This window comes from Arvicola amphibius, chromosome 3 (assembly GCF_903992535.2).
Source record: "Arvicola amphibius chromosome 3, mArvAmp1.2, whole genome shotgun sequence".
NCBI classification, from domain to species: Eukaryota; Metazoa; Chordata; class Mammalia; order Rodentia; family Cricetidae; genus Arvicola; species Arvicola amphibius.
Genome location: NC_052049.1, coordinates 130,482,101 through 130,504,837, shown reverse-complemented (window position 1 = coordinate 130,504,837; position 22,737 = coordinate 130,482,101). Strand labels below are relative to the sequence as shown.

The following is a 22,737-nucleotide window of genomic DNA, read 5'->3' as shown; positions in this document are numbered from 1 at the left end:
TTGGAATATGTCAGTTTGTAGATGGTAGATATCTAAAGTCTGGAGGAGACTTCCTCAGGAGTAAGCATAGGTGCAAGAGGAGATATCCAAGACCTGAACTCCAGGACTCAGGTAGAGAGATGGGGAACCAACAAAGGAGAATGAATATAAAGCCAGTAGAGCTGATATTCTGGGAGTTGTGTGCTTCCAGAATGAGGTTATTTTTGTTAGCTGCTGCTCATGGATAAAGTAAGAATAAACTGGGAACTGGTCATTTTAATTAGTTATGTGGAGAACATTAGGCAAAGTTTGGGAAAAGAGCCTGATCAGTGTGGTTTCGAGAGAGAGTGGGAAAGGCTGAGTATATAGCTAGGTGATAGAGCAACTACCTACCACGGGCATGGCCCTGGATTGATTTCTAGCAATGTTAAAAAGATGAAAGGGAACGGGCAATTTTGTTGTAGAAGGATCTGCTTCCTAGCTTATTCATACAGTGCTTGGCAGGATTCATTTCTTCTCAGACTGCCTGCAGCGAGAGGCCTTCTCTGTTCTTTGCGATGTGTACCTGTAAAGCATCTCACAGCATGAGAGCTGACTTTGTCAGAGCAAGTAAGAAGGCAAGAAAGAGTCCCAGCATAGAGCACGGTAGTAGGAACATCAGACTTTAATAACCTTGTCATGGAAGTAGCATCCTGTCACTTCCGTCATTATTTTTTGTCAGCAGGTTACTAGGTCCATACTACTCTTAGAGAAACAAGAGATTACATAAATATGTGAATACCGGGGAGCCAGGATCATGAGGGACATCTTCGAAGTTTGCCACCCAGTTCTCAGATACTGGTACTGTAAGATGCTCATCTGGTTGCATGCATTAACCTTTTTTTCAAGCATCTTCATAACTGGTAGCATACATTTGTAAGAGAACTGGCTGAGGATAACAATTTCGTTTAGGACTATTAGATAACATGCTTTCTATCCATGTTCCTACTTTTTCTCGTGATTACTTTTTATGAAATGAGTGAATGTTAATGGAGTGTTAAAGTCATGCTATGCCCGGTAACACATGCCTATAATTCTAACATTGGGGAGGCTGAGTCAGGAGGGTGCTGAGTTGGAGGCTAGCCTGAAATACATAGCAAGATCCTGTGTGAAAGCAATCAGACCACTACTACCAAGAAAAGAAGTTAAAATTATATCTGTAAGAGCTCAACAAAAGTAGGAAAGTTGTTTTTAAAAAATCAGAAAATATGTAGATTTTTAATAGAAATTCAAAAGATTGTTATATTTTAAGATAATTCAAGTTTTCATACATTTCCAACATAGATATATTTTATGACTTGGAAGGAGATGGATATATAAAAATCTCTGCAGTTGAAGTATAGCTGAACTTGATAATACTATTTCTTGTAAAACTAAACTCTTAAAAGACCGTGGATTTCAGCTGTTTCTTGTTACTGTTGTCTACTCCTTTGGCATAGTTTATATGTTGAAACCAGTTCAGTCTATGGAGGAGAACTAAAGAATATCATCCTAGACTCACAGCATGCTAGATATTAGAAATAGCTTTCCAGATGAGGAAATAGCTGCATAGAGATGTACCCAAGCTCGTTGGTGGCAGAGCCAGTGTCACTTGCCAAGCCTCATGATAATATAAATTGCGACAAATGAGCCTGTGTACCTATTTAGGAATTTTAAGAATACTCACCCGTCTCATATTCAGACCTGAATTTGGGGTGTGATTTGTACATTGAGATTTTTAAATGCTGCTGAGATGGTCCCAGTTTGCACAGAGTTTGGAAACTTGTGCTTTTTAAGGAATTGCTGTGTTTTAAAGACCCAAGTCAAACCAATAGTGCAGACTCTGTCCATTCTGATTTTTTAACCTTGTATTTGGTTGGGTTTGGCCAGTGTCATTAAGAAAAATCTTTATGTTAAGAAATAACCAAAGATTTTGCTGTATAGGCTTTCCTACTAAAATGATTCTGTTGCTAGTTTGTAGTTTGTATTTTGTAAATATCCTGTGCAAATGCCTTTTTTTTTCTTTCTGTGCAGATTTCTTAATCATGAAGTAGAAGTTCTTTGACACAGATGAGGAAAGGAAAAAGTCTTCTGCCATCTGTGTTATGGCATGCTTTACTGTTGTGCTAACTAGATAAAATTCTAATTACTGTTAAACAGACTGTTTGTGAAGTTGTTGTTAATATTTTAGAGCAAGTGTGTAAACACGAAGTGGCAAAGAGGTGGTTAGGGTCTAAGACGTAGAAACAAAATCTTTAACTTTGAATGTAAATCGATTCTAATATGAAACAGGATTCTTTAATAATACATTTCTTGGTTCTATGGCAAGAAGCGAAGTGTTTTCAGTTTGGCGTCATGTCTCTCTGGTGCTCTTCTGTTCTTTGATGTAGACAAGATGTTGTAACTAAAATCCTAGTTTTTGATTGGTTTGTGGCTTGCTTTCCCTTCTCATCATCTCTCCCTACACCTTTTCTCATTTCTTCCTTCCCTTCTTTTCTCCCCTTTGAGACTGGATTTCACCATGGCCTAGGTTGCCCCAGTCTCCAGAGTTCTGGGGTTTTAGTTTGCCCTGCCAGTTTGCTCTTTTAAATACAGGGTTGGCTTTGGTTTTGGTTTGGAGTTTTTTTTCCTTACTAAAGGACAGATAATAGGAGTGTGAACTAAGAGTTGAGTAGCAGTCTAGCCTGTGTGGCGGCACTCCTTTTATAGCAGAGCTTGGTGGGTGAGGTAGGCAGACCTGAGTTCAAGGTTAGCCTGATCTACATAGAGTTCACACATGTGTGCACATGCACACACGCACACACACACACACGGTAACTCTACAGATAGTTGAACAGCTAGCAAGCAGTTATTCACTTTTTAAAAAAAAATCAGCAGTGGCTTTGAGGTAGTATTCAGTAGTGAAGAATGGCCAACTCAGAAACAGATTAAAGTTTCAGGATGGGTGTGATGGTGCACGCCTTTAATCCTAGCACTGGACATGGGATCTCTGAGTTTCTGGCCAGTCTGGCCTACAAAACAAATTCCAGGCCAGCCTGGGCTACACAGTGAGATCTGGTCTTAAAAAGAAGGAGGGAGAAGGGGGAGGGGAAAAGAAGCAGCAGCTTCTTAGTATGACTTTTCTTTAGATGGCCCTGCTTTTAAAATGATGGGATAGGTTTACTATCTGTTTGCTGCTCTTAAAGCTCTGTCTCCATCACACGTTAGTTCCCCACTGTGCTCTCAGGGAACCTCTATTTTCCTCTTCTGAGGAAATTGCAGGATTCTCATTAGTTGTTATAAGACTTGGAAGGGCAGTTACTCTTGAGTTTTCTCAGTGGTCCCAAAGCAGTAGTGGGGAACTTTAGCAATGGATTGGAGTGAGTATAGATATATGAGATTTATAGATGATCTACCCGGGCATTAATTTTAAATGTAGTCATCACAGAATTTTTTTTTAACAGAGCAGTTAGGAAGTGGCTAAATAAAAAACAAGTTTACTCTACAGTACATAAATGTATAAATGTCACATAGAGGCTTTATGATTCCTTCTTAACTTTGGTACATACTAAGCTCTTTGTCTTAAACCCCTTCTAGATTCTTTTGCAATTTAACATTATTAATGGATACAATTTTGGGTATATACATACATGTACAGTTGCATATACACATGTATATGTGCATGTGGAGCCCAGAGGTCAGCTTCTGTCATTATCTAGGATCCATCCACCTTGTTATTTGAGACAGTTTCTTACTTGGAACTCACCAAGAAGATGAGCCTCAGAAATCCACCTGTCTGTGTCTCTAGTGCAGCAGCTATTACAGGCATATGTCAGCAGGCCCCATTTTCTTTTACATGAATTCAGTTAAAGCAAGCGCTTTATGGCCTGAGGTATCTCTCCAGCCCTGTGATAAATTCTGAATAGTCTAATTCTGAGTAGCTGAAGTACATACAGAGGGACTTCAGAAATAGTGGGTTGAAGACTCACTGAATTTATTTTCATAGCTGTTGACCTTTGTTGTGTTACTGTTAGGCTATTAACTTGGGTAAAGCTGCTTTCATTTTGATAGAGGCAGATGCTTTAATGTATTATAATCTTTGAAAGGTGCTCATGAATTGTTTTCTAGGAACTACTCTTTTAGCACCTTGGTAGCTAAGAAACTATAATATCCTGTTTGATTTAATTCATTTGTAAACATCCTTATTAAATGGAACTTGAAGGAAAGTAGAATATGTGGTTAGTAATAATGATAATGACCGACGTCAGTTGTTTTTGAATACTACCATTTAGTCTCCCCAGTTTAGATTCCTTAAAAAGTCTTACAGTAAAAAGCAATTATCTGGTAACCTCAGCTTATTGTCTATCAGAGCTGCTTAAACTTTTTCCACTTGTGACCTCTTCTTGCCCAAGGATTTCATGTGACACCCTCCCCCAGGTATATAGGTATTTAAAATGTGTACAAATCAAACATTTAATAATAATCATATATTTATTTAAAAACAATCCTTTGTTTTACATATAATTTTGCCACTCATTAAAGATAAAAGTAAATTTGCATACTACTGATATGGGTATATTTTTTTCTATAAGAATTAAATCTTGCCTAAATATTTGGCAATGCAGGGCATAGAGCATCTTCACTTACTTTTTTTTTTTCTGAGACTTGGTTTCTCTGTGTAACATCCCTGGCTGTCCTGAAACTCTTTTTATAGACTTTTTATAGACTTTTTATAGGCTTGTCTTGAACTCACAGAGATCCACCTGCCTTTGCCTCCCAGGTGCTGGGATTAAAGGCGTGTGCCATCACTGCCCGACCAAACAACTTTCAAATAAAATATTTAAGCTTAATGCAACATAATAATATACTAATTTGATGTTTAAATGCTGAGAAATGATAGGAAAATATTAAAATTCATTGATTTCCGTTATGCTTCTGTAAGAGCAAAAAAGTTTTTATATACATTTAAAACACTGCAATTCATGGCCTGAATCTGAGCTTAGGTGTTTGAGGCAGTGTGTATTGGTATCACATGACATGAAGGCATATGCATAATGTGAGTTATGTTTTCAGAACCATGGTTGCAGTGAAGTCCGTGATGCATCACAGGAAATTACTGCCAGAAACTGCTCTTGTTGTTTGTTTTTTAATCAAGCTTTGGTTGTTGCACATGGAACCTTTTACTGTTGCCAAATTTTTGTGACCTCCATTTGAGTTATGCAACCTCAGATGAGGTCACAGCCTACACTAAGCAGCTGTGTGTTGACCATCTTTCCCATTGCCTCTTCAAAAGGCCAACTGTATTTACTCACAGTAATTTCCATGATCACGGGACTTTGTCTTGTTTTATTTATCTTATTAAATGTTTGCTAATTGAGTAAATAAAACAAGTATTCAAATGGCTGTTATATACTGGCATTGCTGTAAGTACTAAAGACAAAGAGAGTTTGGTGTCATGGGTCCTACACAGCAACAACAAAAGAAGAAGAAGAAATGATTGAGGTTTTCTTGATTTTTATTTGACAAGGGAGAGAAATCTTTGTGGTTCTGAACATTAAAATATAGGTGTTTCATAAACACATCCAGGGCCACAAAGAAACAGCCAAGATGTATCAACCCTGGCAGAAGCTGTTGGCAGGTGTCTTGTGGTTTTGGAAGTCTGATTTAGTTATAAATAAGTCTTTTTAAAAAAGTAAATGGAATATCTAGGAGATTATGTGAAACAGTAAACATATGACTTTATAGTAGGAGCTGTTCAAATGGATGTTGAAGCTAAACTGACCTTGAATTTTTACAGATACCAAGCCCAGATAACTTTTGTTAGAAAGGATTCAGTAACCGTAGTAAATTATTTCTCCCACAGTGGGTTTCTGGAGCAAACCTAAATACTTGAAGTATACCATTCATTTCTAATTGAATGTAATATTAGAACAGAAGGCCTTGGGTTGAAAGCTGTTCATTACAGACCTTTTGTTCTCCATTTGTAATTAGTGCAGTATAGATGAGAGAAGGATGGCTATGTGAAATTGTTGCTGATGTTAGTAGTATGGTAGAGAACTGAGTTTGCCTTAAATAGAAATAGTTGGCCAAATATTTTTTTAAAAATAAGGATTAACAGTAATCAAAAGATTAAATATAATGAAGGTGTTAGTGACATAGGACCTATGTATTTAATTTCATTTCATTATTAAAGTGCACAGACTGATGTTTTATGACCACATATGAGTAATGTAATAATCATTATTGAAAGCTTATAGTTCTGCTTTTGTAGTGGATGTAAGATAAGAGTGGAATCACTTGTGAAATCCCTTTCCCACTTAACTGGCTTGCTTTCCCTCACCCTAATTACTCAAATATCTTATTTTCCCTGATAATAAACTCTTATTTTTCCTGATAATCAAAAGGGAAACACAGTATTGTTTTTCTCTTTCAGAACGGTCTCTGTAGTAAATAACCCCCCCCCCCATTTTCTACTGATTATAAGTTAGGAGTGCACATGGGGGTAGGGGTGGGTGGGGGTGGTACATGTACACCAGAGCACCTGCAGGTGGAGGCTAGGGGTCTGTACTGGGTGTCTTTTTCTATTGCTCTCTGCCTTCCTTTTAAAGCAAATCTCTCACTGCCCACAGAGCTCACCATTTTGGATAGACTGTTAGTAAATCCCCGGGGTCGTCCTATCCCTGCCCCTCAACCTAGCATTCACACCAGGTTTTTTCATGGATGCTAGGGATCCTTACACACCTACATAGAAGCACTTTACACATTGAGTCCTATCCCTAGCCCATAAGTCAGTATTGTTTAAAAAGAGCTTTTGGGGTTTATTTGATGGGGGTGGGGTGGGGTGTTGTTTTGTCTTTGAGATAGGATTTCACTATATAATCCTGTCTGGCTTGAAAGTTGTGATCTTTCTGCCTCACAGGTAACTGGAATTACAGGTATGTACCACTGTTCTGGGCTAAGTTTTATTAGTGGCATAAAGCTAACTTTATTGCCATAATATTTGCTAAATTAGTCAGTGTTTCCCAGAGAAACAGAACAGATAGAACACATACACACACACCCCACACACAAAAGACTGTGTTCCTGCTAGTCCAACAATGGTTATCTCTTGGTGGAAAGTCCAAGAATCTAATAGTAGTTTGGCCTAGGAGACTGAATATCTCAGCTGGTCTTCGATAAACAATGGAATCCTGGAAAGTAGACTGTAATACCAGATAAGGAGTGGATTTTCTAGGGAGAGTGAGGGCAAGCAGGCAAAAAGCAAAAGTTTCCTTCTTCCATGTCTTTTCTATAAGCTGTCACCAGAAAATGTGGTCCAGATGTAGGGTGGGTCTTTTGAGCTTCAAATGATCCAATCAAGATAAATCCCTCACAGGTGTGCCCAGCTGATTGGGCTTTAGTTGATTCCAGATATAGTCAAGTTGGCAACTTTGGGTTTCAAACTCATTCCTTACTAGTTTCCTCATGGTCCAGGATTCGACATGACTCTTGTGGAATGTCTCCTATAGTCTGTGACAGTTTCCTGTCTGTCTTACATGACCTTGATTGTTCTGAGTACTAGCCAGGTGTTCTATAGAATGAATCTTACATGCTTTGGTACTTTCCTCATGATTAAACTGAGTTTTAGAAAATATCAACACAAAAGCCAAGTGTCCTTTCACCCTTTATCAAGGAGTACATGACAACAGTACTACTTGCTTAGTTTCTCTGTAACGAAGTATTTTTGTCTTTATGTATTCTAACCTTTGGAAATGAATTGCTGAATTCAGCCCATACTCGGACTGGGGCACTGAAGTTTCATGTTATAAGCAGAGCAAATTGATGAGTATTACTAGGAATTCTCTAAGGAAGATTTGTGTGTGTGTGTGTGTGTGTGTGTGTGTGTGTGAGAGAGAGAGAGAGAGAGAGAGAGAGAGAGAGAGAGAGAGAGAGAGAGAGATTTATAGAGATTTATATTGCTATGTGTAGTTATTGTCCAACCCAAACAGTCCTCAGTTTGTGATGGTTAGACCTAGGATCTTCTCAACTTTGTCACAGCATAAAGCAAACCATCCACATCTTCTGGGCTTTCACTTTCTGTACACTTTCATTGTCTGTATTAATTTCACAAGACACTCAACACTTTATTTTAAAACAGGCTTTGAATTAAAAGGTTGCACCTAGTTGTGGCCTGGGTGTCCTGAGTGCATATAGATTAGGCTGTGATATTCAGTAGGTTAGGTGTGCTAAATGCATCTTTTAGAGTATTTTCAGCATATGGTAGATTGTCAGTCTGTAATCCCATCATATGTATGTTATGGTATATGTATGGTATTTTGCTGCAGTGCTAATCTCCTTGTTTGTGCTCTCCAGTGATCTCTGAACTACCCTTTTCCAGTCTCTGACATAAATGTGAAGCTTTATTTGTTAAGTTGCATTCCTGGAAACTGCTCATCTTCAGGACTAAGCAGTAGGAGGATATAGGAGGAGGGAGGGACAGAATCACACACACTGTAGGGTATTTCTGAATCCTCTTGGAACTGCAGCTCCTTTGACCAGAAAGCAAGCAAGGTTCCTTTGCCTCTGAGTTTTAAGCTCATGATCCTCATTGCCACTGTGCCCATAGATGGCTGAGCTGAGAATAGAGAAGAGAGGTGTTTTTGTATGTGTGCATGTGCGTGCATGCGTGTGTGCGTGCGTGCGTGCGTGCGTGTGTGTGTGTGTGTGTGTGAATGCTACACTTTCTTGTGAATGTTAAGATTTCCCTCTTCAGTGACAGCTGGGACATGAAACTTTTCTTTAGGCTGTATACACTTCAGACTAGATGATGCCAGAAGAAAACAAAATGATGGCCATTATAAAATGGAGCTTTGTATTCTGGTCCTCTTACAGGACCTGCCTGTTGCCATGTACTTTTCAGGTCCCATGTAATCTACTGTAGGCATTTTAGCCAGATCGTAGAGCTACATTGAGTTGGTGGGACAGTTGGAGTACCATAATTGCTACATTTTATCTGCAACCAAACCTTGCTGAAAGGTTTTACATTTCTTTCTTCTAGGAATTTAACAAGAATCTGAAGTTTTGATTCAAATATTTTTTGAACTGAAGCCAGAAATGTATTAGAATTTTGATTCTTTCATTTGATTAAGGTAAGATTATTTAATAAAATATAATTCTACCATTATATATTTTCAAACATTTAATGTTTATTTTATTAACACATTTTTATTTCTGAGTCTAACTAGAGATTTGTACCTAAAAAACATTTGTATGGTTTCTCAAGGCTGGCGCCCCAGCTGTTAATAGAGTGCATGCTCAGCACACACAGAACACTGATCCTGTCCCTCATGCCACTCACATCAGTGTGCGGGGGCACCTGTAGTCTCCTTGCTAGGGAGACAGGCAGGAAAATCAGAAATTCAAGGTCAGCCTCAGTTATTTAGCAGGTTTGAGGTGCCATTGAGATTCTGTCAACAGAAAGCGGGCAAGGATGGTCCTTTACCATTTAAATGACTAGTGTTTCTTGTAACAACTATCAGATACAAAGGAAACATGATGGTATGATCACCGAAGTTATAATATATTGAAAAGAAATGTTTGGCTAGGACAGAAGTCATCAAATTGGCCCACAGCCTGGCCATTTGTTTTAGTAATGTTTTATTGTAACATTGCTATATCTACTCGTTAGTTACTGTCTGTGGCTACCTTAGCACTTTAGTGCCAAGTTCATTACTTCGGATTTAAATATGTATCTAGGTGTTTAAGTAGCTGTACTAAGCTCAATATCTTGAAATGAAAGTCCTTTTAAATACTAGTTTTCTAGCTAGGCATGATGGCGCACACCCTTATTTCCCCCACTCAGGAGGCAGAGGCAGGCGGATCTCTGAGTTTGAGGCCAGTCTGGTCTACAGATTGAATTCCAAGACATCCAGGGCTACACGGTGAAACTCTTGTCTCAGCAGTATCAACAAAACCAAATGAAGAAAAAAATAAATTAAAAATAAAAAGAAATGCTAATTTTCTGAAATAATTGGTTTTTTAAAACCAGACTTAATGCCATGAGTAGTTTGCATGCCTAATACTTATTTGTTTCTAAGTAATGGTTTTTGTTTTCAAAACAAAAAGTTTATATAATGCTGGTTTTTGTTCTTGCTCTAAAAAAGAGATTCATACTAATTATATTTGGTTTACCTAGTAAGTTTAAACAGAACTAGCAAGACTTGGAGAGAATGAGGATTGTTTTTAATAGCTGCCCTAATAAGGTAAGTATCTCATTAGGGTTTCTATTGCTCTTAAGAGACAGCATGACCACGGCAACTCTTATAAGGAAAACATTTAATTGAGGCTGGCTTACAGTCAGAGGTTTAGTCCAGTATCATCATGGCAGGAAACAGACTGGCATACAGGCAGACATGGTGCTGGAGAGGTAGCTGAGAGTTCTATATCCAAATAGGCAGGCAACATATGAGAAACTGAGACACACTGACCAGGCTTGAGCAAATGAAACTTCAAAGCTCAACCCCAATGACACACTTTATTCACAGCTCCACATTCACTTCAACAAGGCCACATCTCCTAATAGTGCCACTCCCTGTGGGTCTTTTATTCAAACCACCACAGTCGTTTATAGCATATGAAGTTTTAAATGAAAATAATCCTAATATAAAAGTACATTAGTGAGCCAGCTATGGTAGTGTATTGTAGGTTACTTGAGAGACTAAGGCAGAAGGATTGAGAGTTCAAGGCTAACCTGGGCTATATAACAACACCATCTAGTGGTGAAAATAGGAATTACATTTCCCTCTAAGGTATGAAGCCAACCATTAACGTGGTTGGCCCTATCTCAGCAAGTTCCGTATTGGTGGATTTGACCAATATCAACTCAGAGATGTTTGCAAGAAGAATTATGTAAACTTCATTTCCTGTGGTAATTTCCTAAACAGTACAGTATAACAACTACCAACAGAGCATTCATATTGGAACAGGTGGAGTGTGAGTAATCTAGAGGTGATTCACAGTCTGTGGAGGATTATGGTGTAATCTGGAGGTGATTCACAGTTTGTGAGGGTTTATATGAATAATTTGGAGGTGATTCACAGTCTGTGGAGGATTATGGAGTAATCTGGAGGTGATTCACAGTCTTTGTAGGATTATGGAGTAATCTGGAGGTGATTTACTCTGGAGATTTATGGAGTAATCTGGAGGCGATTCACAGTCTGTGGGAGGTTTATGGAGTTCCATAAAAGTACTGATCTAGTTATAAAAGGGGTCTGAGCACACAGATTTTGCTGTTCTTGGGCGCTAGATCTAATATAATCTGACTCCTAAAGTTATGTATGTTTAGAAACATTAGAGGAAGAAATTAAAAATGGAGTTGAGAAAGTCTGTAAGATGTGTGTTTTGTTTCCCAACAATCTCTAAAGGAGTAAAAGAAAAATATACTTTAGAATCTAGCATGTAGCCAGGTGGTAGTGGCACTCATGCCTTTAATCCTGGCACTCAGCAGAGACAGGTGGGTCTTTTGAGATGAAGGCCAACCTGGTCTACAGAACAAGTTCCAGGACAGACTACAAAAGCTACAGAGAAACCCAAATCTAGCATGTGCTGTGTGGTGGTGGCACACGCCTTTCATCCAGCACTCAGGAGGCAAGGCAGGCAGATCTCAGTGAGTTCGCGGATAGCCTGGTCTATAAAGTGAGTTCCAAGACAGGCTCTAAAGCTACACAGAGAAACCCTGTGTCGAAAAAAAAAAAAACTAGCATGTAAATTAGAATTCCCAACCTCTATTAAAGAAATATCTGTTTTAGACACTGTAATATGAAGGGGAAAAATAAGGATTTGGAAGGAACTCATTCTGGGTAATTTATTAAAAATAAACTTTTTATAATTTTCAACTTGTAAAATAATTCACTGGGTTTGAAACAGCCTTTTATATGTGACATCTAGCCTGGGAGGATATGTTTGGTTTATGATGGGTTTATATGCGATATCTGTGTTTGCTTTGTTCTTAGATAATAAATTAGAAACTTTTAAAGAAGGAAATTTGGAAATTTAAAGCATCTGTAGTTATATAATTGTTTTTGTAAATATTATACTAAGTGTCATTCCTGTAAGAGTTTCACTGGACTATCACAGAGTTACTGAGCATGTGTTGAATTTCTGAATTTCATCTAATAGTAATACAGACATGCATTTTCTGATGCATGATTTGTTTATAAGAAAACTGTTTTGTCAGTAAACTCATTTTATGGTAGATCAATAAACTATTTGTACAGTGATTAAACCATCTTTATATTAACTATATTTTATTCTGTAGTAATGCTAAATTTTAAGATTAATGGCTTTATATAGAATTGTCAGTTTAGTTCTTAACATTTTTGTTTTACTGATGACATGTATAGTATATTTAATATAAATTCATCTATATCAAAGATTAGCTAACTGTTTCTAGCATATTGACCTCAACTCAATAAACAAAATGTTTCAAGTATGGCAAAATTATATGAGAAACTTTCATGGGGTATAAAAGCCATCAACTAACATAGACCTTTTCCTTAAAACTTGATAAATGTTAATTCACATTTGGTAAATAAAAAAAAAACCAAAATAATAAAAGGAAGAATCCAATAACTTAATATTCTTTTAAAACATTCTACGATAGAGTAGATTATAGACCTTGTGGGTAATATAAAAAACATTATAAGTATATTTCTTTATTCCATCTGGTATTACAAGTAAATCAGCTCAGGTAGTAAGTTACAAAGGCAAGCAAAGGCTTGGGATTCAGAAGTTACTGTAGCCAGACTAGTTGTATGACTTTGAACATGCCACTAAGTTCTTATTCTTCTTCTCTGTAAATTAAATCATTAGAGTTTAACTTCTAAACTCTTGTGAAAACTCATTTTCACAAGTTAGTTTCTACTCCTTATTCCATTTTTTAATCCATTTATCTCTTTGAATACAGGATTTAGCTGCATTTCCCTTCCTGGTGCTCCTTTTCTTCTCAAAATTTAAATTTTGTAATTACCATGCTTAGCTTGTTCCTTTTCATTATAAATCTTCACTAGAGTTACTCATAATAACCACATGACAGAGTTAATACTAAGCTGATTTGAGATTTCCTCTGCCAATAGAATTAATCCAAAACTTTTTACTTTAGCCTTAGGCAAACTCTTTGGAAAAGAGCAAAAAACAGCCACATTCTTAACCAAAATATCATCAGAACAATCTCTTAAGCCACATATCAATATTATTCTCTTCTGAAACCTCTTGAGTCAGCCCCCAGCAGTTCAAATCATTCTCAGCACTACTCTATTCCATGCTCCTACTAGTATGGCCCATTAAGCAGTGCTTAAAGTATTCCACTGCTTTCATAACTCAGAGTACCAAAGTCCAAATTCCTCCAAACAAAACCATGGTTATGCCTACCACAGCAATATGCCAGTTCCTGGTACCAACTTCTGTCCTTGTTTGGGTCACTATGGAGTCTTTTCAGTTTCAGAGGTTTAGTCCATTATTGCCATGGTGGAGAGCATGGTAGCTGAGAGTACGGTGGCCTGCAGGCAGACATGGTCCTGGAGAATTCTACATCTTGATCCAAAGGCAACAGGAAGTGAACTGAACACTGGGAGTGATTTGACCCCTCAAGCCCACCTCCACAATGACACATTTCCTCTTACAAGGCTACACCTCCTAAGAGTGCCACTCCCTTTTAAAGGGGCAGAGATTGTGTGGGGAAAATAAAATATAGTTCCAGATCTCCCAGATTTGCTGAATGATGAATAGAAACATCCAGGAAACACCACAAACTCCAGCTAGGATGAACTCAGAGCTCAGACACCACCGTGGAAAGCAGAGAGGCCCTGTGGCCTACCAAGTCTACTTCAATATACCCCTTGAACTAAGACTAAAACATGGTCTTAAAGTTATACCTCTAATCCAAGTTGACAGCAGCATGTTCATGAACATGGTTCATGTGTCCAATGATGGATAAGTGGATAGGATACATGTGGCCAAATACTTACAGTGGGATATCCTTTACTTTTGTTTAAAAAGAAGAAAGCTATAAAATAGATCAAGTTGAGGGCATTATATTAAATGAAATAAGTTATACAGAGAAAACAAAATCTTAGAAAATCTTAGAGCCAGATGTGGTGGTGCATACCTTTAATCTCTGCTGGCTGATCTCTGAGCAAGTTCTAGGATAGCCAAGCTTAGGCAGTGAAAGAAACCATGGAAAACAGATAGCTGGTGAAGATGTAATTGAACAAAAGAGTAATATTCCAGTTCCAGTAAACAGTAGAACTTGGCAGCTTCTGCTATGTGGTTTTGGCTTTAGAGTCAAGGATACAAGAAAGGCCTTATGGAACCTTCTTCTGTGACTAAGGAAACCCAATAAGGCCAGGCATATGTCAGGTGTTCCTGAAAGGAGATCTAGAGCAGCCATTGCACGAAGCTGTGAAGTTGAAGCCTGGATTGCCTTGGAGACCCTAAGATGTTAGAGATGCCAGAGCCGAGGGATGCCTGTTGAGGAAAGCTGCTAACAGGGAGTGGAACCAGCCCCAGAGAAAGAAGTGTGTTGCAGTCAACAAAGCTGAAAGAAGTTGGAGATCTGAAGAGCGTTTTGACATCAGACTTGGAGACACAGAGTTTGGAGTTTGCCCAGATGGTTTTTGGTCTCCCTTTGGTCCAATATTTCCTCAGTATACTCCCTTCCCTATGTTTTGGGATGGTATTGTATATTCTATGCCATTATATGTTAGAAGTATGTGATCTGCTTTTTTATTTTGATTTTCAGAGATTATAATTAAGAGATTGCTTGAATCTCAGAAGAGACTTTGAACTTTAGACTTTTAAGTAAGTTTGAGACTGTTACAGACTGGGGAATTTTGAAGTTGGACTGAATACATTTTTGCATTGTGAGATGGGTACAAGGTTTGAAGGCCAGGGAGTGGGATGTGGTGGTTTGAAAGAAAATGCCCTCAAAGGGAGTGATACTACTAGGAAGTGTGGCTTTGTTAGAGTAGATGTGGCCTTGTTGGAGAAAATGTGTCACTGTGGAGGAGGGGCTTTGAGATCTCATATGCTTAAGCCATGCACTGTGTTCCAGTTCACTTCCTGTTGCCTTCAGCACCATGTCTGCCTGCATGCTGCCATAATCCCAGCCGGCATGCTCTCCACCATGGTCATAATGGACTAAACCTCTGAAACTGTAAGACTCTACCTCAACTAAATGTTTCTCCTCTGTCAGAGTTGCCATGGTCAAAGCAACTCAGTATGAGAAGTAGGGTCCCAAAAACCAATAAAAGAGTCAGAGACAGCCACGAGAGGACCAAGCTACACAATTGTCACATATATGCAGAGGGCCTAAGTCAGTCCCATGTAGGCTCCCTGGTTGTCAGCTCAGTCTCTGTGAGCCCCTATGAGCCCATTGGGAAGTGCTTAGTCTTACTGCAACTTGATATACTTACTATGTTTTATTGATATTCATGGGAGACCTTTCCTAAACACATGGAGGAGGAGCAGATTGGGGAGTGAGAAATGGGGGATGGGAGACTGAGAGGAGAGGAAAGAAAGGAATCGATGTAAAATAAATATATTTTGAAGAAAAAGTTTCAGTGGTCATGGTGTCTCTTCACATTTTCTTCACAGCAATAGAAACCCTAACTAAGACTATACTCAATATGCAACATTAATGGCTATATTTCCAATGTAAGAACATTAAGAGGTCATTTATTGTCAGTCTCAGAACCGTCTTGTAATGAATTTGGGACCTTATTTTTGAAAAGCTAGATATATGCTTTGCCCTTCCACCACAAAAGGGCACTGTGTTCGAGGCTGGTTAAAATGGTCAGATTCAACAAAAGTAAAGCAGTAGTTGGCAGGGGTTATGTTGCAGAGAGAAACGGGAAGTTTAAGTGTCTTATAAATGTAAAGTCTCAGTTATTCAGGAATAAAAGGCTTAATGCATCATCATGCTTATACATAATGAACACTAACTGCTGTATACTTAAAAGGCTAAAACACAGTGAAGACATATTCATTCATGTTTACTATGACTAGTACCTGCTTTTTTAAAATGTAATATATCATTGAATACTTCACTGAAGTTAAACATACAAGATAACTATATTCATATCTAATTTGGGAAAATATACTACTTTTCACATCTCTAAGGAAGAAAAATATGATCCTTAACTGTGACACAAACCAACAAGTAAAAAGAGAGAGGCAACATGTGATGAAATTATCAGATACGGATATTAAGGCAGCTATTACATATGTACTTATCTTCAGGAGAACAGAGGAAAAAAACATGCCAAGGAAAATGGAAGCTGCTTACAAAAGAGACCCAAATAGAACTGTAGAAGAACAATATCTACAATGGAATCAGCAGCATGTTACATATTTAAGAAAAAAAGAGTTAAAACCTGAAGACGTGGATGGACTACAATGAGTACTGGCTGCCCAGGCTTGGTATCTGGAATCCATGTGGTAGAAGGAGAGAACCAAAATTGTCCTCTGACCTCCACATGTGTGTCATGGCAATATACACCAACAACACATACACTCTAAATAAATGTTAATTAAAGTTTTTTTAAATGAAACACCAAGAAATATTCAAAGAAAGAAAAGAAGAAAATATCACTCTACAAGATGTTACCCAACATATAAAGAAAGGATAGCAAATTATAGATGAAGATAGGGAGACAGAAAAAATAGTTCAAATAATGGCCAATATTACCATGTTTGATGGAAGAATTTGACTAGTGAATAACATCACTTTTTGAATTGTCCATATATAACCAGAAAAGTAAATTTTTTGAAAATAAATTGGGGTAGAAAAGGGAAGGGTAGAAAATGAGTGTCCCTAGCCAGGCAGTGGTGGCACACACCTTTAATCCCAGAACTCAGGAGGCAGAGGCAGGTGGATCTCTGTGAGTTCAAGGCCAGCTTGGTCTACAAGAGCTAGTTCTAGGACAGGCAACAAAGTTACAGAGAAACCCTGTCTCAAAAAAAAAAGAAAGAAAGAACTGGGTATCTTGTGTTTGCATTCAGTAAGCACTGTTAGCTCTTAGATTTCTTTTAAAATTTTGTCTTTGTAGAGATAAAAATTTTGTCTTCAAGAAAGAAGTACAGCCTCTATTATGAATGTTTATCACAGACCACATAACCCATGTTACTCTTGGACTCTTTTTGGTTTTTCGAGACAGGGTTTCTCTGCAGCTTTTTTAGAGCCTGTCCTGGACCTAGCTCTTGTAGACCAGGCTGGCCTCGAACTCACAGAGATCCGCCTGCCTCTGCCTCCCGAGTGCTGGGATTAAAGGCGTGCGCTACCACCCGCCTGGCTACTCTTGGACTCTATGAAAGCTTTAGATGCATTGCAGTTGGTGATTTCTGAATATCTGCTAGCCTTTGAAATCTATAATTTACCAAATGTGAGTAATAATTTGCTTTTCAATGCTGGGAGTTGGACCCAGGGCCTCAAGGCATTCTAGGCAAGAACTCTGCCACTTAACTACATTCCAAGTCTGAGTAATAATTAAACTTCTGTCTTGAAGGAACTTTCTTTTTTTTTTTTTTTTTTTTTTTTTTGAGCATGAAGCAGTATGTAGGCTGTATGGTAGAACTTATGGTAGGGAGAGAATACATCCAAGTCTATGTGAGTTATTTGTGATGGGTAGACAAATGGAAGAAAGTGGTCAAAGGTGCAGTTGGAAGAAAACAAGATACACTTTTGTCTTTGTCTACTACTTAGGTTCAACTTTCAACCCTAAATAATTATGTTGATTATTGCGATTATTGTGTAAACTGCTTACATAAGTATCAGTGAAATATGGTTTTAACTTTTGGATTATGTGTTGTGTATAGGAAATATATTTCTGTACATTAAGGAATGATTATTACATAAAATTTGACATCTACTCCAGCTGTAATAACTAAACAGAATCTCTGTTGTAGTTTGCTTTTACTTTAAATTTTAAAGCTGACAAAATACATCAGCATGTGGTGAGTCCTGTCATGCTGAAGTAATCCAGTCCAGTCACCTTCCTGTTTGTTTGGAAAATTGTTCATCTGGGAGAGCTTAGCTTAAATCTTACTTAATTCACATTTATGACTGATAAAATTTATGTTCCTGACCAATATATCATTCTGTGCAAAGGCAAGATTATATTTTTTTCTCTTGATTGCTGTTCTTACCAACTTTTCTGAGATAATAAAAGTTACAGAAACTTTATAAAAAGTGTTCTTTTCAGGGAAATACGTACTTTGATTTTTCAGGTTGCTTATTTGGGAAAATGTCAATAGATATTTGTAAAATATCAGATGTTTATAAAATATTTTATTAAATGAACTGGTAGATAGGTGAAGATCATTCATTTTGCTGGCCTTAATAGGTATAACTTGCCAAGCATTTCACTCTTTCTGCCTATTTACTATGAGTGTATGCTATCTGGTAGGCACTAAATAGATGTGTGCATTTTATCTTATAACTATATTTATAATCATATAAATATTTGATTATAGATGAGAAAAATTTTAGAAAGGTTATTTAATTTATATAACATTGTCTCTATTTGGGGCTGAGAAGATGGCTCAGTCGTAGGAGAACTTTTCTTTTGTGCTTGCAAGCTCCCAAATAACTGACATGGAGACTTAATATCTATTACAAATGCTCAGCCACTGGCTCAGGCTTATTACTAACTAGCCCTTACAACTTAAATCAACCCATATTTCTTATCTAAGTTCTACCATGTGGCTCATGGCTTGTTACCTCATTTTGTACACACACCCTGCTTTTTCACTATCTGGCTGGTGACTCCTCTGACTCTGCCCTTGTTTATCCCAGCATTCTTAGTTTGGTTGTCCCACCTGTACTTCCTGCCCTGCTACTGGCCTGACAGCTTTTTATTAAACCAGTTCAAATGACAAATCTTTACAGTGTACAGAATGATTCTTCCACAGTACTAGGTGGTTAAGAGAACTGTCTGTTCTTGCAGAGGACCTGGTTTTGTTTCCCAGCACCCACATGATAGCTCACAGCTGTTGTAATTCCAGTTCTAGGGGATTCTTACTTTTTTGACTTCCACAGGCACCAAGCACATGGTTATGCACAGACTTATAAATAATTCTAAAAAGAAAATTGCTTTTTAAAAGATTGCCTCTCTTAGCAAGATTCAAGTGTAAGTCTGTCAAACCCTAAAGCTTGGGTATTTCTCAAAATCTACAATCTACCTTTCTTCATCTGACCTGGTTTAACTTCTATTTTTATTTTCATACTAGTTTTAAAAATCATGTGCATGCTTGTGTATACACCAGATGTAGTGGTACATGCCTGAAATCGAACAGTTAGGTGACTGAGGCAAGAGCACTGGGAGTTCAAGGCCATCCTGGACCACATAATGAGACCATTTCACAAACAAATAGGTAGCTGGTGTGCATTTATATAAGACTAATTTTATTGTGCTTAAAAGGTCAGATTTTTTTTTTTTAGGTACTTGCATGTGGACTCAGGGCCTCATGCATGCTAGACAAGTGCTCTACCACCAAAATGTATCCTAAACCCTCTTTTATTTATTATTTTGTGAAGGTCTTACTAAGTTGGCTCTCAACCAAGTCTGGCTTGAATTATAATTTGTGTATATTAAAATGCATCCCCTTTAAGGTGTACAGTTTGGTGAGTTTTGTCATTTACCACAACAATCAAAATCTAGAATATTTTATTGCCCCAGAAGATTCTTTGTGTTCTTTTGTGTCATTGTCCTTGATAGATAACTCTTGTAACCACTACCAGAAATAAATTTATGGGTAGTGGGTAACCTTTTGTGTGTAGTTTCTTAGAAAGTTTTGGAAATTCATCTATGTTGGGACAGGTATTAGAATCTGTGTTGTTGAGTTGTATTCCTTTGTACACATGAGCCATCTGATCCTGTCAGCAGTTGATGGACATTCGGATTACTTCTGTCTTAAATGGCTATCAGCACCCATGTAGAACCTGTTTTATGTTAAAATTTCTAATAACATTCTCTTTAGTGAGTAGTTCATAGATTTCTTCAGTTTACATCACCTAAAATATAAGCTACCTCCTTGAAGGCTCATTAAGAAATAAAGGCTTAAAAAATGCTGACTGTTTTTAAAATTTGGAGGGTAAATAAATGACATTTGAGACTCATTTTTTTAAAAAGTTTAGCATGCTCTTGTAGTTCATAGTAAATGATAAGAAATGAAATTCATCAGAAATACAATATGGCAAACACTGGATTAAAAGTTTAAAATTGACTGGGCCATACCTTTAATCCCAGCACTCAGGAGGCAGAGGCAGGCAGATCTCTCTGAGTTTGAGGCCAGCCTGGTCTACAGAGTGAGTGAGTTCCAGGACAGCCAGAGCTACTCAGAGAAACTGAGTCCCAAAAAAACAAAAGAGGTTTAAAGTTTGGAGTTTGGCCTATAATTTGGCTTTGGTCTCCACCTGTATCATTTATTAGACTTCTGCCTATACTGTTTATTAAGTTGGGAACAAATTATAATTTTGAATAAATTAGCAACCTATTTGAAAGAAAAAAATAGAAATCTGCAGCTATTCCAATATAGTCACCTTCCTGTTTATTTAGAAACATTTCTACATTTCCATAGGTACATACATGATCTTATTTAGTCCTAGACACTTTTGGGGTGCCAGTGTCAGAGCTAGTACAAAAAGTGATTGGCAGCAATAGCAAAGCCTGGGTGAGTCAGCACTTGACTCCATTTCTGTGTTCTTATCAGGAAAATGGAGCCACCCACTGGTGATCATTGATAAGGACTTGAAATTGCTGGTTTCTCCCTCTTCCCTTTTGTAAGAATCTCCTTTGTTGCCTGCTCACTATTCTGTTGAATATTTATTATTAAGAGAAATTTACAATGTGATATTTAAAACATTTTTTTACATTGCATAAGATTAGGCCAGGTCAGAAGGCTGGTACCACGGTTCCCAGGTAGCCTTGTTGGGAGGTGGGAGACCTTTAAGAAATGAGACTTTATAGGATGTTCCTAGATCCTTTGAGATTACCCTCCAAAGGGCCTGTGGAATCTCAGTCTCTTCTTTCTCTTTGTTGTGCTGTGAACACTAGCAGACACATGGTCCTGTGATGATGTGTCATGCTCACCTAAGGCTCTAACAAAAGAGACTGCCTAGTAGTGAACCAGAATCTCAAGGACAATGAACTGAATAAACCTTTACTTTGAAAGTAGCTTGTCTCAAGTGCTTAGTTGTAGTAAACCCAAAGCTGACAATGTTGCTTGATGTCTTATTTATCATAAATATTAGAAAAGTAGTAAGTATGGGAATAGTCTAACAATAGGTTGTTTTGCATGATTTCTATTATATTCTGTCTACTTTTTCTGTATGATGCTTTCTTAAGAACCTCAGAAATGCTTCCCATTAGGTCTATATCAAAAAGTTTTAGAGTAATTACATTTAAAAGATCATTTGAAGCTCTGCTTTCCACATACAGACTTTTCCACATAACTAAGGACTCCATGTCTGTAATATTTTTAAAACTTGCAAGGTGGTGTACACTTTTCCTCCCAGTATTCAGGAGGCGGGGCAAGCAGACTTCTGATGTTTGAGGTCAGCTTTGTCTACAAAGTGAGTTCTCGAACAGCCAGGGCTACACTGAGAAACCCTGTCTGGGGAGGGTGTGGGGTGTTTAAAAATTACTGTAAGTCAGCTTCCTGATGAGCCTCCCTTGTGTCATTCCTGTCTCACAGAATGTCACTTACTGACATCAGCTTCTTGTAGAACATCCTGGGAAAGCTCTCACTCATGCTGTGATACCCCCTGTTCAGGAAACATACAGTGAAAACACAGCATTAGGCCCTTTTTCTTGGCTTCCTGATTAATAAGTGGAGAAATCTTACATAGCTGCAACTCCTTTCTGCGATGATTTATTTTCGTAGCTTATGTTTAATTTAACACAATTGCTTAGAAGCAAGCAGAGCGCCCTTTTCCTTATGTGCTATACAATACTTCAAAGAAGTTTTTAGCTCCATTGCAACCATGCTTTTCTGGATACAGAGTAGCCCTTTGCTCCTAGTTCCTTATGCTGCCACTGAAGAAAGTTAAGCTGAAAACTTTAGAGACTCTTGAGGAGCAGATATGGCTTTCAGAAGCTGGTACACAGTGCTGCTCATTGTCTTTGCAGAAGCTGTGAGCAAGTTATTCTGCTCTTACCTGGCTGACAGAAATATATAATGATTTGGAACCAGATAATATGATACTGTGACCTGGTGGAAAGAACTTAACCCTTTGAAGTCAGTATAAATTTTACTGTGTATATATAGCACATGGTATACGGGGAGTTAATTTTTTTTCTGTAACCTTCCCTCTCTTCAAAAATAGCCAACTTTTCTGATTTGTTGAGGACTTTTAACTCAAACATGCCATGATAGGCAGGGAAACAGGGCTGTGAATGCATGTGGAGTGCTGCGTGCTGGTGATACTCAGCACCAGCTTGGGATGATGAGATGAGGTTGCTGTTCAGTGGCCGTCTAGTAAAGTAGACTGAAAGGGTGCACAACTACTCACAGTGTACCTAGAGCAGGCATTCTGGGTTTCTGGATAAGAGATATTTCATCTTATTACTTATGGCTGACAGTGACTACTGTAGCAGGCATCCATAGCAGCAAAATATACAAGTAAAATTTGCCCTGCACCTTCAGTCTAGAGAGGACCAACAGATTTATAGCAATCTCAGAAAGGCTTAGCAATTATAGTTTAGTTGTATAGTCTTTAAGGAATAA

General features: G+C 37.9%; 1 protein-coding gene across 1 annotated transcript in view; it reads left to right on the top strand.

Annotated features, from left to right (window-relative positions):
• Positions 1-22,737, top strand: part of Glce (glucuronic acid epimerase) — a 64,245-nt gene that overhangs the window by 21,185 nt on the left and 20,323 nt on the right. The window contains exon 2 of the mRNA XM_038323556.1: positions 9,014-9,104. The gene's annotated coding sequence lies outside the window, so the exon portion shown is untranslated. The remainder of the gene's footprint in view (positions 1-9,013; positions 9,105-22,737) is intronic.